Here is a 23,955-nt window from a genome sequence, read left to right on the forward strand (position 1 = left end):
CTCTAACACACACCAGAAAGAAGAAAGTCCCAAATGTTATGATGGATTTTATATGATATAAACAGGGGTTTAAATTGATAAAATATTGGTGTTTTGGTGAAGTTACTATTTTTGAGGAGAGATAATCCCTGCCTTTAACTAACAATGGAAAAAGTAAAGGGGGTGTTTAATAGATTCTTGTTTCCCTTTCTATCACCAAGTAATTAAGATTCAATACGATTATTTACATAATTCAGGAAGGGTAATATTGAAGAAAGAGAAAATTTTATACATTATATATACTTACATTATATAAATAAATTATATATATATATATACTTTTTCTTGCCTATCTTATCTACTTATATTTGACTGGCATGATGTGATTCCTTAAATGAATGCTATCATGAGGTTATAGTAAAGTCTGCTGGGATCACTGTTCATTATATAGTTCACTGCCAGAAAGCTTGATGGCCATCAATAGTAGTCTCTTTTATTAGACATTCCAATCTAATTCCCTGCAACTCTCTTAGGTAAAAATGGTTCTTTTTTCATAGTCCTGTGGACATGTACCTGCTTTCTCTAATGTGTTTAACCTTTTGTTCCATGCTCTGGCCGTTACAAGAAAACTTGCGGCCCCCAGTCTCACTGAATATCTCCTGTACTCCTCTACTTTTAGAACTCATATGCACATATGAGCTCCAGGTACCATATTTTTCATAAACTATGAGCTTGCATGTGTGGGACTGTTCTCTTTTCTACCTGAATATACCATCATATCATTTGCCTTTAAGCCCTTTCCCAATTCTGTACCACAAAGAATGGCTGTAAGCATGATGACTGAGCAGCCAGTCACTCAAGGACTTAGATGTCAATCTCTCTTTGCATCCAATTTACCCTAACTTTTAAGAGATTCTCCTGGATCCTCCTTAGCTTTCTTTGGGTTTGCAACTACTCAGTGATCACCCCTCCTCCCAAAATAAAAGGAAATGACTACACTAACTCTGAGCTCTCCCAGAGGATAGCCTACCTTTGCATCAAGTACTCTTCCTATATCAATAATGGGGAGTAGGAGTCTGGAGCACCAAATCTGCTGAAATGACAAAACTAAGGTAGTGATGTTCTGCTGCAGGTGGTGACACTAAGAGCTGATGAGTTATTGAATGCAGTGCACTTAGTGGCTTTATTTTCAGTTGTCACTTTTAGTCTCTGAGGCTAAATGGGAAATAATCTGTCACGGCACCAGACCTAATCATGTTACACTATTATTATCACAATTGTATATGGGGATAGTTGTGTATAGGAATCACTCCAAGACAAATTCTTTACTCTTGTAATCTTGGGGAATTTGTCAGAAGCAATTTATTTCATTGCCAGAATCAGACCTCTGTGCTTGCCATCTGACTATTGATTCTGATATATTTTTGGTTTCCTATCTCTCAACTTAATACATGTGTACGTGTGTGTGTGTGTGTGTGTGTGTGTGTGTGTGTGTTTAATTTTTTGCATCTTGTTTCCTCTTTCTTGACTTCTGTCTTCCCTGAATCTCTTTCTAGATAAGGCTTTCATTGATCTCAGACTGACAATGAACTAATACCTAAATTTTACACTTGGCTTTGCTTCAATTTAAATGCCTATCTTTTCTTCCATGTAAACCACTCCAATTAGAAAAGCAAAACAAAACAAGAAAAGTGAACTTCCAAAATGAGCATCCTTCAGAGTATACATTCTTCTTGAATTTGTTCTGAGGCTGCCTGCTGTCTCCACAAATAATTGCATTTGTAAACCTTTCAGGCCCCCAATATGTCACAGCGTACATGAGAAAAAAAAAAGAATCATGCCTTCATTTTACATTGCTATGGGAAGATCCATGAGTAAGTGCATGGGCACATACAATGATATTATAGTGTAGTATAATCACTTATCATTATGACTTGAATTTAGGAAACATTCTTTATTTCCAACCTTATGATGAAGAAAATATAACACAACTTTATATTTACTATTCCTCCAGGAATAACAATGGGATATAACAGCCATCAATATATAACACTCTATAAAGAAAAATAAATTTCAAGAAAATAAACCTTTTGGAGAACACTATAGTGAAATTATTAAAAATGAATAATTCTCACTGTAGATTAAATAATTTCAACTCAAATCAATTATTCACTTTCAAGACACACGTATGGACTGAATGTTTGTATCCCCTCAAAATTCACATGTTAAAGCCCTAATGCATAGTGTGTGGTTGTATTTGGAGATAGGGCTTCTAAGTAATTAAGGTTAAATGAGTCATAGGGATGAAGCCCTGCTCTGACAGGATTATTGTCTTTATAAGAAGAGACATCAGAGCATTCTCTGTGTGTGTGTGTGTGTATGTGTGTGTTTGTGTGTGTGTGTGTGCTCTTACCAGGAAAGACCATGTGAGAAAAGAGGGAGAAGATGGCTGCCTGCAAGCCAGGAAGAGAGCTCTTACCAGAGACTGAGTCAGTTAGAACCTTGATCTTAGACATCTAGCCTCTAGAACAGGGAGCACATAAATGTCTATCATTTAAGCCACCCAGTCTATGGCATTTTTTTATAGCAGCCTGAGCAAACTAATACAACACACTATCATACATATATTCTCTTTGGTACCATATTTTATTTATTAGAATTTAAACTTGAGAGGAAAAAAAGAATTAAATATTTTCAAAACTTATCTTTAATGTATACTGTCATTACATATTTTATATGTAACTTGTACTTTCATAATAATACCATAAAATATGTGTTTCAATCATTTTTTCTGATGTAAAATGATCAGTTCTATATTCGAAAAATAGGTGTGGAAAATGTCAAATTAAAGAGTCACTTAGGCTTAAAATGTGTAACAGGTAAATATTACTATGCTATATCTTAACAATGTAGGCTAATTTTTTTTTTTATTCCATAAAACTGACTGTATCTGGCTCTGTGTTCCCACTTGCAAACTTTACAAGGGAGTTCAAAATAGTCATTTGTGTAGCTTCTTTCCTGAGGCTTATGTAACATGAGAACACAGGAATGGAGCAAGAGGAAGTGAAGCCTCTGGTCACTAATTAACATTGGTCATTAATGCTGGGCCTGTCGTCTGTTAATATGGCTATTGAGTCTTTTCCTGGCCCATTTCAGGCAATGAGGACATGGCAGATGATAGAGACACAGCTAACAGCAGTCCATACACTTTGCCATCTATCCCCAAGGCCTGATAAGCTGTCTGGCATATATTAGGAGTGCTACAAATACTTGTAAAATGAATAAGTAAATACTTTTAATCGTTCCTCATCCTCTCTTCACCCCAAGTTTCTTCTTTTATTTACTACTTCCTACATCATTTAAAGTTTTCTCATTGTTATGCAATTTCAAAGCTACCTTCAAATACTCCCTCTTTTTCATCCCTATGCAATTCAGTCAGACATTAATTCCACAATGTATATTGGTCAACTATATATTCTTGTTAAATCCAAATTCAGATCTCATTATTTCACAACTGATTTACTGTACTAATTTCCTCACTTGACTTTATTTACCCAAATATTCCATTTGCCAATTTTTACTGACCCCAGTTTAAGTTACTTGCCACAAATACAAACAAAAAATCCATATCTTCTTTTTAAAATTCTCAATAGCTCTCCATTCTTTATAGAAAAAAAATGTTCATAATCCTTAATAGCACCTGCATGGCCATCTACCAAATAGACAAATCCATATCTCTGAAGCTACTCCAGTTTTGCAAATCATACCCTCTCTCCAACTACACCAGAATTGTTCTCTGGATAAGCATTTTTGTAATGTCCTGCCTTCACTAAAGCTTTATTCTGTTTCCCCTTGTTTCTCTTCTATGCTCTCTACTATTTTTTTTTTTTTAATTTTCACAGTCTAAGTAAATTTTCATTACTTCTAGGAAATATTCCTTTAGTTTTAATATTAAAAAATACCGCCTCCTTGCTCAGTGGCATTATGGTAAGCTTCATATAATATTATTGAGCAATTCTTTCTTTTGAACTTGTTATTGCAATTATTTACTGACATATCTCTGTCTTCTTCATCATCACGTTCCTAGTATACTCAGTAATTTTGAAGGAAGTAACACGTTATTCAGTTTTGCATATTTTTATATGTCTCACAGTGTCTCATGGACCTTCAGTCAATGTTTTTGAATTTAATTAAATGCTTTTATATTTTCCTTTAAAAATAACCATGAAGTTTTACTAAATTCAAACCACAGAATGAAAAGATACAATCAGTATGTTAAAAATAAGATCTTACACTAAATATACTCTAAATTATCTATTTGTTTTGCTAGTTTATAACATAGAAGGCATTAAGGATAATGCAAATTTATTATTGATAAAATTTATTACTTAGTAGTAGTGGCATCTAATAATTACAGAACTTTTTATAAATTATTTCATTTGGTCTCCACAAAATCTTTTAGAAAAAATACAACAGATTCTATTATCTTTACCTTATAGAAGAATAAAAGCCTCAGAATTACTCAAGGTCATAGAATTAATAAGACCTACAATGTAAACTCAGTTCTGTGACCTAATAGCCTTCTTAGTTTTTCTTCTATAATACAAGAGCCATCATAGAAATATAAAATAAATATCAATTTGAAGAGTGTTTTTCAGCCAAAAACACTGTGCTTCACTTAATAAATTATAGGTCCTGAAGTTAAAAGAATTAAAATCTAAAATTTTGAAAATTTAATGTATCTACTTTGAGTATATTAGTACTGTATCCATGTGACATGGAAATTATTTCTTTGTGTGATTAAATTATTTACTTTAAAAGGTTTAACATGTTCTCTCCTAGTGAGTATTTTTTATGTAATTCTACAATAAATTTTTTAAGGTTTATAAAAGTAGTTTTGACATGAAAAAATTATGAAACCAAATTATATGAAGTAAATATATGTGTTATAACATTAAATTTATTGTTGTTTATTCTGGGAATGGTACACATACATATTCACTGGAATTTCAACAAAAAGAGAGCATACAACTGATTATTCCAATTAAATGTTATGGAGTCTGGATATTTATGTCATGGCCTATGAAATGTGACAGGGAGTCAATATGTAAGGGACAATTCCTCCTTGTTTGAGGGCTAGGAAAGAAGCTCCATTTTTATCTATTTAAAGAAGTCAAGGTGATACATGACAACACGCAATGTCAATTTTTATGTAGATATGGAGAAATACAAACATAGAAAACGTTCTCAAAACTCGTTAATGCTTACAATTGTATACTTAAGTAAAAAGACATGTTTCTGCTCATAATCTGTCAAATGAATTTCTGTTGCACTATGACTGCTATCAACATTAGAAGAATAAAGTACTGTTGTCTAGTAGGCACATTATTCTTGATCATTTTCAACATTTATAATCCTTTTGTAAAAAGTGCTAATTAAAATATATGGTGCTCCCTGACAATCATATAGTCAGTCATTATCCTTTAATTCACTTCATAAAGACACAATATGTAATCACTTACTTCTTTTCAAACTAAATTCTAGGTACTGCTATATGTGCATGGAAGGGCTGTGTCTGGGAGTTGGGGCAGTTGGAGGAAACTGAAGAAACAGAGATATGCACACAATATTTTTTTTAAACTTAAGAAAGAGAAATTAAAATTCTATAGGAGGCAATGTACTGAATTTGTGACAATTATTTGATCCCAAGAACAATGGTGTAATAATTCAAAAATGAACAGCTAATTGATTCAAGAATGAAACCAAATTATAAAACCAAATGCAATTTTTACTTTTAAGCTAAATTTTTCTGGACATGAATATGAGAAAAACAGGTAACTAAAACTCAAAGAAGCCAATATAAACAAAACAATTCCTATCTTACTTACAGTAGGGTCCTAAGGAAGGTAATACAGATAATGCTTTAAAATCTAAGATGTGAAAGGGAAGAAAGGTCATCATAAATGCAGAAAGAGAGAGAATATCTGTATATAAATGTATAAATATATATGCATCTATTTTATTTTAAAATATATATACATGTTAAAATTGTGACCTAAATTCTTATATAAAATAGAGGTTTCCAAAGTTCTCTTTCAGAAACAAATAATATTGTATTTACAAACAATTATACTAGTTTTAATTAAAAATTAATTTATATTAGAATACAAGGAAAAAACATTTGGTATAAATATTATTGAGGACATGCATAAGAATATGAGACATTAATCAGATCTATATTTTATCCATCTAAGTACTGACAATGGCACCAACATACACTGTGTTATCTAAACATGTATAATACTAGAGTTAAATTTTAAATTGCTTTGCTGAATAAAGGAATAGTTTTATGGGAATGGAAGATTAGGTCATTTTGATTGGCCCTCTTCCTAATGTTATTTAGAAGAGCTGAATAATTTATTTTAAAAATTTGTTTGAAGGTACTGGGAAGCTGATAAGTCACTGTAGGGTTTAAGGATCAAGACTAGAAAGAGAAGGCTGAAACCCAGCCATCTTCCTCTAGTTAATCCTAAAATCATTAGACACGAATCTGAAAAGCTGACCCGCTGTTTTGATAATCTCTGTTTCAAGCCGTTTTCTTGGAAAAGTGAAATCTGAGACAAATTAACATGTAAAATATTATGGATCAACCCATTTGGAAAGGAGGGCAAGTAAGTAGAGTTGAACAGAGAGAAAAGTTTAGCTGTAATGTAGGCCCTCCTAAGGTCTTAGTCAATTTCATGAAAAGCACTCAGCTGGGATGGCCCATCATAACTGTCCTGAGTTTGGGAGAAATCTAGGATTTTATGTACCAGTTTGATCGTCATTGATACAAAATATCAGAAATAATAAGACTTCATTAAAATTAAAAATATCTGCTCTTCACGGGACTGCCCTGGCAGTCCAGTGGTTGGGACTTTGCCTTCCAATACTGGGGGCGCAGGTTCGATCTCTGGTTGGGGAGCTGGGATCCCTCATGCCTGGTGGCCAAGAAGCCAAAACACAGAACAGAAGCAATGTTGTAACAAGTTCAATAAAGACTTTAGAAAAAAAAAATCTGCCCTTCAGAAGACAAAGTCAAGCTAATTAGAAGACAAACCACAGATTGAGTGAAAATATTTGGAAGAAAAAAAAAAACCACACAGCCTTTCAGATAAAGGGCTTTTATCTAAAATATACAAAGGACTCTTTTTTTTTTTAAACATCTTTATGGGAGTATAATTGCTTTACAATGGTGTGTTAGTTTCTGCTTTATAACAAAGTGAATCAGCTATACATATACCTATATCCCCATATCTCCTCCCTCTTGCATCTCTATCCCACCCCTCTAGGTGGTCACAAACCACCGAGCTGATCTCCCTGTGCTATTCGGCTGCTTCCCACTAGCGAACTATTTTACATTTGATAGTATATTTAAGTCCATACCACTCTCTCACTTTGTCCCAGTTTAGCCTTCCCCCTCCCCGAGTCCTCAAGTCCATTCTCTACATCTGTGTTTTATTCCTGTCCTGACCCTAGGTTCTTCAGAACCATTTTTTGTTGTTGTTAGATTCCATATATATGTGTTAGTATACGGTATTTGTTTTTCTCTTTCTGACTTACTTCACTCTGTATGACAGACTCTAGGTCCATCCACATCACTACAAATAACTCAATTTCATTTCTTTTTATGGCTGAGTAATATTCCATTGTATATATGTGCCACATCTTCTTTATCCATTCATCTGTTGATGGACACTTAGGTTGCTTCCATGTCCTGGTTATTGTAAACAGAGCTGCAATGAACATTGTGGTACATGACTCTTTTTGAATTATGGTTTTCTCAGGGTAAAATATACAAAGAACTCTTAAAACTCAGCAGTAAGAAAAAGAAAACAAACAGCCTGATTAATAAATGGATCAAAGACCTTAATAGACACCTTACCAAAGAACATATGCAGATGGCAAACAAGCATATGAAAAGATGTTCCATATCATGTATTATCAGCAAAATACTAATGAAAGCAATAATTAGATACCACTACACACCTATCAGAAGGGCCAAAATCAGGAACACTGACAGCATGAAACACTGGCAAGGATGGCCACAGAAAATTTCATTCATTGCTGGTGGGAATGCAAAGTAGTATAACCACTTCAAAAGACAGTTTGGCAGTTTCTTACAAAACTAAACACAATTTTACCATATAATCCAGCAATTGTGATCCTTGGTATCTGCCCCTAGAAATCTGAAATTTGTGTACACACAAAAACTTGCACAAGGATATTTATAGCAGCTTTATTCATAACTGCCAAATTTTCCAGATATAATTTTGTTATTGACTTCTAGTTTCTTTTATGGTCTGAGAACACACTTTGCATGATGTCTATTTTTTTAATTGTTTTGCTCTATGGCCCATAATATGGTCTATAATGGATAATGTTACATGTGCAACTGAGAAGACTATATATTCTGTTCTTGTTGCATGGAATGTTTTATAAAAAATTACAGATCTTAATTAAAAAATACGTTATTACTAAAAACCTGCTAGCCATCTGAGCCTTCACCAAGTCTCAGTAGTAACATCAAAGATCAATGATCACAGATCATCATAACAAATATAATAGTAATTAAAAAGTTTGAAATATTGTGAGAATTATCAAAATGTGACACAGAGAGCTTCCTTGGTGGCGCAGTGGTTAGGAATCCACCTGCCAATGCAGGGGACACGGGTTCAAGCCCTGGTCTGGGAAGATCCCACATGCCGCGGAGCGGCTAGGCCCGTGCGCCACAACTACTGAAGCTTGCGCGCCCAGAGCCCATGCTCCACAACAAGAGAAGCCAGCACAATGAGAAGTCCGCACACTGCAATGAAGAGTAAATCCCACTCGCCGCAACTAGAGAAAGCCCGCGTGCAGCAATGAGGACCCAACGCAGCCATAAATAAATAAATTTATAAAAAAAAAAAATGTGACACAGAAACACAGGGTGAGCAAATGCTGTTGGAAAAATGGCATCTATAGACTTGCTTGATGCATGGTTGCCACAGAACTTCAATTTGTTAAAAACTGCACTATCTGTGAAGCACAATAAAGCAAAGTGCAATTAAAGGAGGTATGCCTGTACTGAAAATACGTTTCTTCCATTAAACTAACTTTCTCCTTCAGTACACTCATTAACTATTCTAAAAGTTAAGTCTTCAATAATTATAGGGATTCTCTCTGAAAATTTAATCTCCAATAATAATTGTCATCTTCTAATATCCATATAATTGTCCTTTATTTACAATCACAGATTATTTTAAGAAATTAAGATACTCAACTAACTCTCAAAAGCTCTCTGTATCTGGAGAGATATTTGAACTTCAGCCTCTAAATATGTGGCCAGATTTTGAATGATTTCAAACCTTTTATTTATTTGCATTTTTCCAAATTCATTCAAGAATCTTATCATAATATATTACACAGACATTCCTATATTACTATAAATCCTTTTGACTACTCAGTGAATATTTAAAATGTGTAGGCTGAAACAAAACATAATGTTTTCAAATTTTCTAGGTTTTTAATCACCATATGGATCTCAGAATTCTTAAGCAAAATGAGAAGACTGTTTTTAACATTGAAATTGGAATGCCACATATTTTATTTCCTTCAGCAACCCGTATGTCAGTTTCAGTTACTAGCAAGAGCAAAGTCATCTCTGTTAGGGTAAGCGTTTGAACTGTCAGAATCTGAATGATTATATTGGACATGTGTAATTTTCTTGTCAAAAAGCTGTTCTACTAAGTACCATCAACACCTATTACACATATCACTGAGAAACGTGGTTAAGTCTTTCTAATGCATAGATCAATATTCAGTGCCAGTCATATATGAGATAAACGATAGCTCTTTAAATCTTGATGGTTGGAAGGTTATAACTTCTTAGCCTATCTCCCTTTATCCAGTGAGGAATGTTTAGATAATACTTGTAAGATAAGGCTTTATGTTCTCTAGTTATGTCTGAAGACATTCAGTAAGTTACTCTTTGGCACAGTCGATATATGTAGAAAATGAAAAGGCTATTCCTATTATATAGAGAGCCACACTCAAAATATTTTAGAGCAGTTTAAATATAGCATAATTTAAAATTTTAGTATTTTCTAAAAAGCATAATAAAATTATTTTTGAGTATTTAAGTAATGATTTTAGATACCAAACATTCCCATATAAACAAAAGAGGCATATTTTGTCAATCACCTAGGTGTAGGTATAGTAAAAGTTGGTTTACCTATAGCCTAGACTAGCCTTTTTTTTTTTTTTTTTTTGCGGTACGCAGGCCTCTCACTGTTGTGGCCTCTCCCATTGCAGAGCACAGGCTCTGGATGCGCAGGCTCAGCAGCCATGGCTCACAGGCCTAGCCGCTCCGCGGCATGTGGGATCTTCCCGGACCGGGGCACAAACCCGTGTCCCCTGCATCGGCAGGCAGACTCTCAACCACTGCTCCACCAGGGAAGCCCTAGCCTTTTCTTTTTTAAAGAGAGGATATAAATCTATTAATTTTTCTTTCTCATAACATCAATATGAAGAAAATTCTATTTCTAAAAGTAAATTAGGTTTCTTTGGCTAACAACTAAACTTACTAGTATCCAAATTATAATTTGGCTATTATCCAAAACAAAAAAACTAGACAAACTATGTTTTGCTTGTGCTGTATATTCTGAAAGCTGACTAGGTAAAGCTTTTTGTTTTCATTAACATGATTGCATTTTAACCATGTTCCATGGCCCATCTGGAATTAGCTTCAGTAAGGACTCTGTAGTGTTTTTACTTAGGTTATAATGTTATCAGCTCTCATAAATGCAGAATTTGGAATCAAAATATAATTAAATCTAATAATAATTAAATATGGAAATTGTACAAAATATTGCAGATTAAGTACTGTATATAAGATCAGTCGCTGAATAAAATTGCTGATAGTTATTCCATAGACACAGTCTAGATTTATTACTGTTTCTCATCACACAATGGAAAACTTATTTCATGTTATTAAATTTATAAGGACTTATGGATACTGTCAAAGAAAACTTGCACTGGATAGAGTTAAATAAAGAAGGAAGATTTTATTCAAGACTATTGCAATAAGGAGTGAGACTGCTGTAATAGGGAAGAGAGAATGAACTCAACTCCATTGAACGAAAGACAGTATAGTTTTTAAACCCTGGGTTAGCTAGTGAAAAAGAAAAGTAATGAAGAACACTAGGAAGAAGGTTGGTCAGTGTGATTAGGCCATATGTTTTTGCTAACTGGCACTTACTGAAGTTAGACTCCTGCCCTTACACAGAGACTGTGAGAGAGGAATCTTATCTTTCTTGATGGTTAAATTTCAGTGGAATAGCTCCCAGGTCCTTGAGAAAGACATTCCTGGGTTATAAAACTGACAATAAACTGGGGGATTTATCTCCATTTCAAAGGAGCTGAAAAAGAATTTGCAGTTACACATCTTCTACAGTAAAACTATAAGAAAACAGTGGCCAGAGATCTAGAGTCAGGAAGTAATTGGTCTAAAGTTTAGTCAAGCTGAGGAGGATGTTAAGGTCTTCTTGGTCAATATCACATGGATTCTTTTAGTTTATTACGAATAGTTTATGAATCTGAATACATGGACATATGCTACGATGCTAGGTGTTTAATAAGCAACATTTGAGAAAACAAAATACGACAAGCTAAAGAAAAATAATTTATGACTTGGAATATGTAAGACATTCTGTATCCTGCTCTTTTGTCATAAAGAATCACTATACACTGAACAGATGTTATGTTTATTATTTTGGTGGTTTTGTTTGCTATTGAAAGGAGGAAGCAGAGGAGGCATAAACTGAGTGGAGTAGAATGTATTTGCCAGAAGACTATGGTCAATTGGTATATATAATTCTGATTTGGTAAGTTAAGTGGATTTATTATGTTCTTTCTTGACTCTGTAGAGCATGTGTGCTAACAAAATCCTACGGAAATTCTATTAATCTGCAGGTAATGAACAATGGGAATGTAAAAAATACATATATATAAGACTCTGAACAGTATTTTCAAAAACTGTCTTGGCGTTCTTGCAGAGAAAATAGATGGGGAATCTAGGCAAGACAAAGAGAATGACATCTTCATGGTGCTAGCATAAAATTTTGTGGGTAAATCCCTCCTAAACTTGAAGACAGCAATGATCTCAGCTTTTATGATCCAAGTGTGATAATTTATACCAGGATACCATTTTGTAAGTGAATACACAAAGTTTCTTTTGCAAAATTAGCTTGAAACAAGGTAACTTTCACTGTAAGGCTGAAAGAATGCATGTCCAGGACAGGGCAGGATTGGGGCAGGAATGATCAGAATTTGAAAAGCAATGCCACAGCCATAGTTGGGGGAAAAATAAGGTCATCCTTCTCTGGAAAATTTAGTTCCTACGAATATAAAAGTAGATAGAGAAAAGACTAATATTATTCTATGAATCCTAGGAAAAGGCCAAGTTCTTGTTATGTCAAACTGTTCCCTGTTTAGGATCAAGAGCGGAGCAACAAAACTAAAACTGATGAGGCCTGAGGGCTATGCTATTAGCACTACTTGGAGTGGAAGAACAGGGTGTGGGATTTTTAAAGAGTTAGGTCAGAGCTTTCTATAGATGGGATATTTCAAGCCAAAATGTAGATATTACCAACTAATATGGTAGTATATGTATTCTATGTTTGTCATCAGGAAGAAGGTTCAGGTAGCTAGCTAAGATTGTGGGTTTTCTCTTTTCTGACTTGAGAAGGGGTCTGTTTTAAAATCAGTATATTCAGGTCTCCATCAAGCCTTTTTTTCTGCTGTGTATCCTTCAGTGTTAAACAACTAGAAATCCTAATCAATATAGTTGTTGGGGGATGCATGAGTAATGGATAGGGGAGGGGTCTATCATTAAATTGGTGAGATTTGAAGAAACCCACCAGCTTAGAGTCCCTTAAAAACAATAGACTTTTGTGTTCTTATATCACTGTGATTATAGAAAAAAAATAATAGTATGGTTTTTTTCCACACCTTTCTGATTGCATCTAGTAGGAAAACAGGCACTTAGGTCAGTGGTGACTAGAAACACAGCACCAACTACTTTATATTCACATCTGTTCTTTTTAGTATAAATATAAGCATCTGTTCATGGTGCTCTTTTGCCCATAACAAATTCTTTTCAATGGAGATGGACTGAAGAACAGCTGACTCTCAGAGAAAAATGATAAAATTTAGAACCATGGATTATCAAGAAACAGCTATCTGAATTCCCTTTGTATCCCATCTGGCAAGCAGAATGGCTCTGAAAGAAAGGGGTTTGGAATCAGGAGGTTTCTTTAGTGACACGATGTAAATATCTAAAATCAAGGTGTTATGACATTATCCTGGAACTCGAAATCTCAAGAAATTAAGACAAAAGTCTGAGTGTATTGCACTGAAGGAAACATTAAGGTATAGATTCGAATCAAGAATCAAGGTCAGAAAGATAAAAACAAGCATATGAAAGTCAGCATTGAGCTGTTGAGGTTCAGGGCTCTTTGCATTTAAAAGACAGGAAGTTCTAGGTGGATGAACTGGTTTTAAACAGAAAACAGAAGAAAGGATGCTAGTGTCTATGTCTTCTGTATAACTCATATCCTTTCAAAAATCCTTCACACAGCATTTACTGTTTATTAGACTCTACTGCAGACAGTGGATACACAACAATGGTTAAGAAAAATCCACTCTTGAGGATGTCAATATTTAGAATTGGAGACACATTAGTTTCCTAGAGCTGCATAACAAATTGCCAAACATTAGCAGCTTGATTTAAAATCACACATTTACTATCTCACAGCTTCTGTGGTTCAGTGTCTGGTTCAGGACCTGGACATGGTTTAGAAGAATCCCCTTCTCAGGGTCTCAAAAGGTGGATAGCAGGGTGTCAGCCAGTTTGTGTTTTTATCTTATGTTTAACTAGAGTGCTTTCAAAATCAGTCAAGTGTTGAGAAGATTTATTTCCTTCAGGTTATAGGACTGAGGGCTCTGACTTATTAATGCATTTTTCCTGCTGGAGTCTGCTCTCAGCATCTAGAGGCCACCCTCAGCTTCTAGAGGTTATCTGCAGTTCCTAGAGGGCTCCCACAGTTTCTTGCCATGTGATGCATTCTCAACATGGCCACTTACTTCATTAAGTCAGCAAGGAAAATCACTAGGGCAAGCTTGCTATAACAAGGCAGGATCTTAAATAACGTAACATAATGAGAGTGACACCCCAACACCTTTGCCATATTCTATTCATTAGAAGAAATTCACATCTCTGCCCACATCCAAGGAAGAGGACTACATAAAGTCATGGACACCAGGCACTGGGGATCATTGAAGGCCACCTTAGAGTTTGACCACCACAGAGACTGAAATAAATAGAAATGCCAATCAAACTTCTAAGACCCAAGACAAACACAGTCCAAAATGAAAACTATAGACAAGAGGGACCTAATTTGCTCTATGGAGAACAAATGGAAGAAGAGATCATGAATATCAACCTAGAGAAGTTAGTATATGAAGTAACCACCCAAAATGAGAAGTACTCTGAAAAGACAAGAAGAGACCCAAGAAATTCTAGAAAGTAAACTTTATGAGTGGTAATGCCAAGTTTAAATATAATGACATAACTGTAATAAGTACCAGAAATAGTGAAATATCAGACGTGGAGGAGTAGAAAATCAAGCTAGAGACAAAAATCAGATCATAGAGGCTCTATTATGACTCTGTGAAAGTTGAACTTCATCTAAAAATCAGAGAACCATTAAACAGCCATCATCAAGCAGATTATCAGTGTGAGACTGGGTTAAAATATAAGAATAAAGGGGTGGGGTAAGGAGGCAGAAGCATTTGGAAAAATATCCCAAGTTTATTCTGATATACCTCTTGCACCATACCACTGAAAACCATTCATCAAGTGACTTAGGGTAGAGGTGTGCTATGCTTAGGTTTGTGTATTGATATTTATTCTGGCAGTAATGTAAAGATATGCTGGAATAATGCAATATGGTAGATAAATGCTGAGGGCTAGATTGAATGCAATAGCAATAACAATAAAGTGAAGAGGGTACATTCAAGTAATATCTTAAGTATGTAGAATATGGTGAAGGATCAATTGGTTGAAATCAGGAGAAAGTGAGGAAATAGGGACTCACTCCTTCAATTCTGCCACTGGTAACTCTGCTGATAGTATTATCAACTTAACTGAGAAAAGAGCAGAATAATAGGACTGATGCTCTTTGAGTGAGGTCAATACTTCACTTTTGAAGGTATTGATTGTAAAGTGCCTGTGGTAGACAAGAGTCTAAGATTGACCCCCAAAGACTCTCCCTTTTGTTTGAGTATGGGTGGAATCTGTGAATATGATGATATATCATCACTCCCATGATGATGTTATATCACTTGGGAAAAGGAAGATGCACACCCTTTAAAAGATGAGTACTCTGGATGGTGGCAGAAGGGGAAGTCAAAAAGATTTTCAGTCAAAGAAGGATTTATTGCTAGTTTAAAGATGAAGGGGCTATATAACAAAAATGTGTGCTGCTTCTAGAAGCCTAGAGAAACTGAGACCCTGACTGAAAGCAAGCTAGTAAATGGGTACCTCAGTACTACAATCTCATGGAACTGTGTTCTTCCAACAAACCACATGAACTTGGAAGCAAATTCTTCCTCAGATCCACCAGATAAAACTACAGCCCAGACAATACTTTGATTATAGCTTTGTGAGAACCTAAGCAGGGAGCCCAGCACAGCCAGTCAAGCTACAGAACTGTGTGTCCTACAGAACTGCAAGATAATAAATGGGTATTATTTTAGGCACTAAATTTGTGGTTATTTATAATGCATTAATAGAAGATGAATACAGTGCCTACAGGAAATCCAGCTAGGAGCTACAGACCTGGCATTAGGTTTTTAATATTGTGTCTAGAGTAAGGTGCAGATGGATATAAGTATTAAGGCATCATTAAAATGTAGGTCGTATAGGGCCATAATAAATCACTGATGTTCAACTGTTTTTGAATTATAAAAGTAGACATTTCATACAATTCAATCTAATACAAAAGGTTAAAATCCCAAAAGTGCACTAATTTCTTCAACCTTTTTCTATCACATAGAGCTAGATATATGGTGGCAATGGTCAACATTTTGAACAGGTCTTTTTTGACAAGTGCAATATCAATGGAAATTTGCAAACAAGTAGGTAGCCTCAATGAATGAGGAATATTGTGTTCCCTCTGATTATGAGTCAGTTTACTTGTTCAAATCTTTAGTTTTCTAAAGATAGTGAATAGTAGTCTATGCAGAAGATATGAGATGGTGTGACCTTGGTAATGTGAGAGGAAGAAGAAAGAGTGCAGTGTTTTGAATAAGAATTAGGCAGATGTAATGACTTTTCAGAATGATTCCCAAGCGCAACTATATTTCAGTATAAAATCAGAAACCGTTATAGAAGAAGCTCAAGTCAAGGAACATGTGCACAGAGTCGATAAATTGAAATCGTCAAAAATTCATTGAGTTACAAAATTGAGAGGAAAAATTCTAAGTTATCAAATCAGAATCGACCCATGACCCTCCATCAGGGAAATAACATTGTCAAGTACACAGCTGAAAACAAATAAATGGAAGGACTTGGCCTTTTTAAAGGTCAAAAAATAACAAGCAGCTCAAGACTAATTGATATTGGTGTGTTCACTGTAAATGATGGGGAGTGGGAAGGAATCAATGATGAGCAGCCTGCGAGAAACTTCTAAAACCGTTATGTCAGAAGAGACGGCAGGACTTAGTGTGCAATGAAAGAAGTATAAAGGAGGAATAAGAATAGGGAAACTGACTATTTGCTTAATACCTGAGTGCTTTCAGATTCCACGCAAAAACAGAAGGTGGGAGAAAGTAGAATTTTTATTTTTAAAAATGAGGAAAAGGTTTTACTTCTTATTATGCTAATTTACTGTGCATCAGCTACCTCTGAGTAAGACTGGAGTCAAATTATAGTAACGCACCTCTCTGGGACCAGTAAAGAACATAAGCAAGAAGGGGTAGATAGACCAAAGGTCAGAAACTCACTGAAATTAGAATCAGTTAATCCAGGGCAGGATCCCAGTCACCTCTAAGTTGTATGAAGTTTGGTAGCTATATAAAATTTCAATGCTCTAATTTCACCTATAACACAAGATTCTCAGTTTTGTAATACAGTTAAATGAAGTATAAAGTAATTGATTTTGATGATAACAAGTAAGTACTCAGTAAGCATTACTTTATTTTTACATTTTTAGAATGACATAAGAAAGTTTCTATTGAACACTATGGAAGAGTCTGTCGCTGTTCTTCACTGACTGTAAATATTGATATATACTGAATATATTGAATATAACTTTACAGTCAGAAGTTCCGTGTTAACAATTTAAGGACTTATGTAAGTCCAGATCTCATGCTCTTCTATTTCACATTTCTTATGTGAACCAGGAAACTATAGATATGATAAATAAATCTAAAGTAGATGAAGAAAATGAGATGAAAAAAGCCCCAGTTTTTAAAAGAGAACTGCGTGCGCATATGCACAAGAATATAGCCCACTGTTATTTAGATATTTACGTCTTCAATTGAAATTATCTTCACTCTATTAATTGAAGAATTGATTGATAGTTTTCACAGGTAATATCCGAAGCAATTTAAGTTAACACAAGCACAGCCAGTTACTGAACTGTCAGTTTAAGGAAAAAATGTATAATGCATATAGCAATTTGCTGTCTATTTAGAGATGCCAGATGAAGAGCATTTTTGAAAAGAAAAGTAAGAGAAATAACTTTCATCAAGCTATTCTCAGCTGTAAGTCCTAGAGATTTATGAGAAAAATATTGTTCTATAAAATAATAAAATGAAACACAATTTAACTTGTCATATGAGAGTGAAAATAATGGGTAATTTTTGCACTGATCATTAAAAATGCAAGCACTGACAGAGATTTTCAATATAACATTTTAGCAAATTCTGAAATCCATGTTCCAATTTCTTTCTAATCATTTTCAGGAGTAGATAATAATACAAACCAAGACAACACTCTAGTTTTGAAGTCTAGGTCTGTAAATGAAATTTCTAGAATGATCAGCGAACTTTGCTAATTGCAAAACAAATGCGTCAGATTGTAGAGGTTCACCATTTTTGACGGAATCATCAGTGACGTGAAGCAACTTTGAAAACATTAAATATGTATATGTGTATTAGAAAGCATTACCGGTTCTGAAGTATTTTCTTTCCTACTATTATTAAAGCATAATAGAAAACAGGTAAATACATCGTTTTCAAACTTCAGGGCACACCAATATTAATAAAAATAACAGCAACTAGTATAGCTAACATATTGAATACTTAGTAGGGGACCAGATATTTATTTGAATTAGCTACATAATCTGTACAACAATCTTACTAGTTACTATTATCTTCATTTTTACAGATACAGAGGTTACAATTCTCTCACTTGGGACAAGGACCCAGTCATTTGTATTTCCTATAAGATTCCCAGATGGCATTGATGCTAATCAAATTTTCAGAAGTTGCCTAAATCATATTTAGTATGAAAATTAAAAATATATTGTCACTAAAGCTTTTCTTCCGGACCTCTATGTGAATTCTGTCTACATACAAGAAACATCTCTGATTACGTTCTACTATTATATGTTCATTCAGTCAACTCATGATCTAAACACTCAGCAATTCACTGGGTATTTTAAGGTTCTGAATATACAGGACAGGCTTTCCAGAAATAAGCTGAGTTATTTTTAAAGAGCAAAATGCTCTAATTAGGAAATTCCAGGGATCTTTTTGCCTCCAAGAGATTGTTTTTTTTTTTCCTTAGCACAGTTTAATACATGGTACATATTTTGGTCTGAAATATGATACATAATAAACCTTTCCTTTACAATTAGCATGTGAAGTGTGTAACTTTCACTCTGTAATTAAATCAAGTTAGTTTATCAACAAAACACATAAAAGTCCACCTACACAAAATATTAAGTAGTCAATTAAAATTTAATCAACCAGAGTAGGTAAGTGTCTTATATTAAAGTGGCCAATAAAATCCTGTTCCACCAGATTCAGATAATTAAAAAAGCAGCCAGTCTTATTCCATGGCTTGAAGTTTAGCAGGTCTACTGCCTTGAATCCTCAGTCCTTCACAACATGCAGTATTTAAACACCTTCAATATGCAGTATTTTCTTCTGCCTCTGCCTTACATTCTTACTTAGGCATAGTCTTACTAAGATTTTGACCTACCAATTAAAATAAGAAAAATAGGAAAAAAATTATTTTCAGTTTTAGTTTCCAAATTCAGTCTCCCTCTCTCTTTCTCTCCCTGAACCCCCTTTCTCTTTCTCTATCTCTATCTCTGTCACACAAAATCACAAGGCAAACTTGAAGGATGTTTCAGTAGCTATTTAGGAACTTAAAAAAAAATGCAAAATGGAAGCAAGTATAAAATAATTATAAACTGTTTGCAACATTCAAGTCAACGTGGGTACATATCTTTACTTTCTATCATATCATAATTACATATGTACAATCCAAATATGAAACTTCGATGAAAAATAAAAATATATATGGGTAATGGGACTTGAATTTTCAGAGACAACCATAATCACTAAAACCATATTTTGACCCAACTCTCCACTCTTAGTTGGGGTATCCAAGGCTTGTTTCCTGTCTCATAACGGTGGCTACAACACTCAAATAATTGTTGGGCATCTCTTAACTTTTTTGTTCAGACATCACAGCATGCCAAATATAATGCTGAGTGGTACATTTCAAGAGAGGATTTTATAATTGAAATTTTAAAATAAACATACATTCTCAAGAGATTTTTATCTTTTATCACTTTTTAAAAAAATGTTATGGGAGTGAACCATGATATCACAGAAAGTTAAAACATAAAGGAGCCTTCAAGAACATCTTGTGGGAAACCCTCAGCTTAGAGATTAAAGGATTTGAGGTCATTACAAAGCTAGTAAGCTGCAGGGGGAACTAACACTCTAACATTTAGATATTGTAATGCAGCCTTGTTGGATTTACCCTATTCCATGTGCTTTTTTTTTCCCCCTTTCTCTAAAGTTGAGAACAGCAATAAAATATGCCCAATCTATTGTCTGGACAACTCTAGTTGTCTTCAAAGGGTTATCTCAGGTTTGATCCTTGATATACAGAAAATGGATTAGGAGGGGACACCCTGAACTTCAGCCTTCAAAGAGATATGCACATGATCTAGTTTGGATCATGTACCTGTCCCTGATTTTAGAATGTAGCTACCAGATAACATCTATCGGTTAATAAGATAATAGGGCTTCCCTGGTGGCACAGTGGTTGAGAGTCCACCTGCCGGTGCAGGGGACACGGCTTCGTGTCCCGGTCCGGGAGGGTCCCACGTGCCGCGGAGTGGCTGGGCCCGTGAACCATGGCCGCTGGGCCTGTGCGTCCGGAGCCTGTGCTCCACGGCGGGAGAGGCCACAGCAGTGAGAGGCCCGCATACCACAAAAAAAAAAAGATATAAAAATAAGACAAGTTACCATTTATTCGCTTTTCACTTTGTGTAATACACTGCTCTAATGATTTATATGCTTTGATCCACTTAATTATTACAAAAATCTGTAAAATTGGTGTTATTTTTAATTCCTTTAAAGAAAACTGTGGTAAAAACCAATTAGTATTAAATGTCCACTCTCCCTTTATAAAGAAAATAACCCTTCAAGGATACATTCTTGTGAAAAGATTCTGCATTTGAGGTTGACCTGTATTAAGACCAGGTCAATAAGACTAAATAATTACATTATAGGACACTTTTTCTGAAGGCCATTTCAGCCATCTGTGTGGAGGATATTATTAAATTATGTAGAAAAATGTCATTATTTCAGCCTCAAATACCTAGACAATTTGAACTTTCATAGACTCAGATTTAACTATTGCTTTAAGCGAGGGACTGACACGAGACCATTCTGAAATCATATTCTTGCTCAACATCTTACAGCTAAATATGACAGAATGGTTGAAGATGCTTTTTGTTTATTTGGTTGTTTTGGTTGTTTTCTTAATGTTAGAGAATTCCAGATCTTAGAAAAGCAATTTATGAGAGGATATATGTCCAAAAATAATTTGTAGTTAAATAGTGAAAAAGTGTCTAATGCAGACACTAGGTCAAAAAAGTTTCCAACAAGGCAGAGCTAAACCCATGCACCTAAGGTCAACTAATCTATGATAAAGTAAGCAAGAATATACAATGGAGAAAAGACAGTCTCTTAAATAAGTGGTGCTGGGAAAACTGGACAGCTACACGTAAAAGAATGAAATTAGAATATTCCTTAACACCACACACAAAAATAAACTCAAAATGGATTAAAGACCTTAATGTGAGACTGGACACTATAAAACTCTTAGAGGAAAACATAGAGAGAACACACTCTGACATAAATCGCAGCAGTACCTTTCTGGATCTACCTCCTAGAGTAATGAAAATTAAAAACAAAAAAAACCAAATGGGACCTAATTAAACTTAAAAGCTTTTGCACAGCAAAGGAAACGATAAACAAAATGAAAAGACAAGCTACACAATGGGAGAAAATATTTGCAAATGATGCTACAGACAAGGGAATAATTTCCAAAATACAAACAGCTCACACAGCTCAATACCAAAAAAAACCAAACAACCCAATCCAAAAATGGGCGGAAGATCTAAACAGACATTTTGCCAAAGAAGACATACAGATAGCCAACAAACACAAGAAAAGATGTTCAACAATGCTAATTATTAGAGAAATGCAAATCAACTACAATGAGGTATCACCTCACACCAGTCAGAATGGCCATCCTCAAAAAATCTACAAACAATAAATGCTGGAGAGGGTGTGGAGAAAAGGGAACCCTCCTGCACTGTTGGTGGGAATGTAAATTGGTACAACCATTATGGAGAACAGTATGGAGGTTCCTTAAAAAACTAAATATAGAACTATCATGATCCAGCAATCCCACCCCTGGGCATATATCCGGAGAAAACCATAATTTGAAAAGATACATGCACCCCAATGTTCATTGCAGCACTATTTACAATAGCTAAGACATGGAAGCAAGCTAAGTGTCTATCGACAGATGAATGGATAAAAAAGATGTGGTACATATATACAATGGACTACTACTCAGCCATGAAACAAGAATGAAATAATGCCATTTGCAGCAACATGGGTGGACCTAAAGATTATCATACTGAGTGAAGTAAGTCAGACAAAGACAAATATCATATGATATCACTTATATGTGGAATCTAAAAAAAGAAGTGATACAGATGAACTTATTTACAAAACAGAAACAGAGTCACAGACTTTGAAAACAAATTTGTGGTTACCAAAAAGGAGTTTGGGATTAACATATACACACTACTATATATAAAATGGATAATAAACAAGGACCTACTGTATAGCACAGGGAACTCTAATCGATATTCTGTAAGAACCTATATGGGAAAAGAATCTGAAAAAGAATGGATGTATGTATATGTATAACTGATTCATTTTGCTCTATACCTGAAAGTAATACAACATTGTAGATCAACTACACTCCAATATTTTTTTTTTTTTTTTTTTTTTTTTTTTTGCAGTACACGGGCCTCTCCTGTTGTGGAGCACAGGCTCCGGACGCGCAGGCTCAGTGGCCATGGCTCACGGGCCCAGCCGCTCCGCGGCATGTGGGATCTTCCCGGACCGGTGCACGAACCCGCGTCCCCTGCATCGGCAGGCGGACTCTCAACCACTGCGCCACCAGGGAAGCCCCCAATATTTTTTTTAAAAAAAAGGAGTATGAAGTTTCCAACACCTCTTCTTCTGAAAGGTTCATGATTAGGAGCCTGTAGTAATGTGTAATTCTATAATTTTATCCTGTTTTATCTCTGGAGCATGGGACTGAGAGTAAATGAGCAACGAGCAACTCTTCTTTATCATAATGTAGCCTCTGTGCTTTGCTAAAGATTGTCATTTTCACACGTGAGATTTTTGATAGATACTGTTAGCAGCTGATATACCATTTATGATATTACCTTTATATCAACTCCATAGGTAATGAATTTCTACTCTGATTTGTATATTGTCCTATTCTAGGAACCAAGATTAGTAGGTTAAATTCCCAGAACTGATAAGAAGGTATGGGGGTGTGACGGGGTGGGTCTTAGTTGACTCTTTTACTCAAGTTGATGAAAAAAATTTATGATAATAAAACTAAATTCAGGGATTTCATCTTAAGTATATTATGCCTATTGCAACAAAGGAAGCCAAGTGAAGAAAACTGTGACTCACTTAGAAGACAGCAGAAAACAACTGAGAACTTTTCCAACATACTGCATTTCAAGACCTGGCTCTTATTATCGATATTACTTCTAAATTTATTTTTGTTTGATTTAGGCACACTTTTAATGAGGCAAGAAAAGGTTTTCATCAATCTGTAGTTACTATTGGTGACTAGTAAAGAAGTGTTAAGGTACAATATGTGCATTTTCAAAGTTACTTCTATTTAAAAAGATTTTTGTCATTATGTATAAAGTGATTCCAAAGTTTCTCTTCTTTCTGCTATTAGATATAACTATTTAAACAGAATGGTATATCTCTATGTCTTATAATCAAATGATATCTCTATGTCTTATAATGATGATTTTCTAAATTACTTGTGTATTTATTTCTAAAGTTTCATTTGATTATAGTAATTTTAGCATCGATCCATGAGTAGTCTTCCTATTCGTTCTTATGTACACCTAACCTGACTTTTAAAAATAAAACTATGTACTTGAAACATTAATATTCAACTAATCATGAGCCCCTAACAGTTTAATACTGGAAAACACACCCTATCTTACAGGATCAGAGGCAGCGTGGAACAATCCAAGTGCTTATGAACTGGTAATACTGAGATGTCACTGAACCTCTTTAAGCTTC

This window comes from Phocoena phocoena, chromosome 4 (assembly GCF_963924675.1).
Source record: "Phocoena phocoena chromosome 4, mPhoPho1.1, whole genome shotgun sequence".
NCBI classification, from domain to species: domain Eukaryota; kingdom Metazoa; phylum Chordata; class Mammalia; order Artiodactyla; family Phocoenidae; genus Phocoena; species Phocoena phocoena.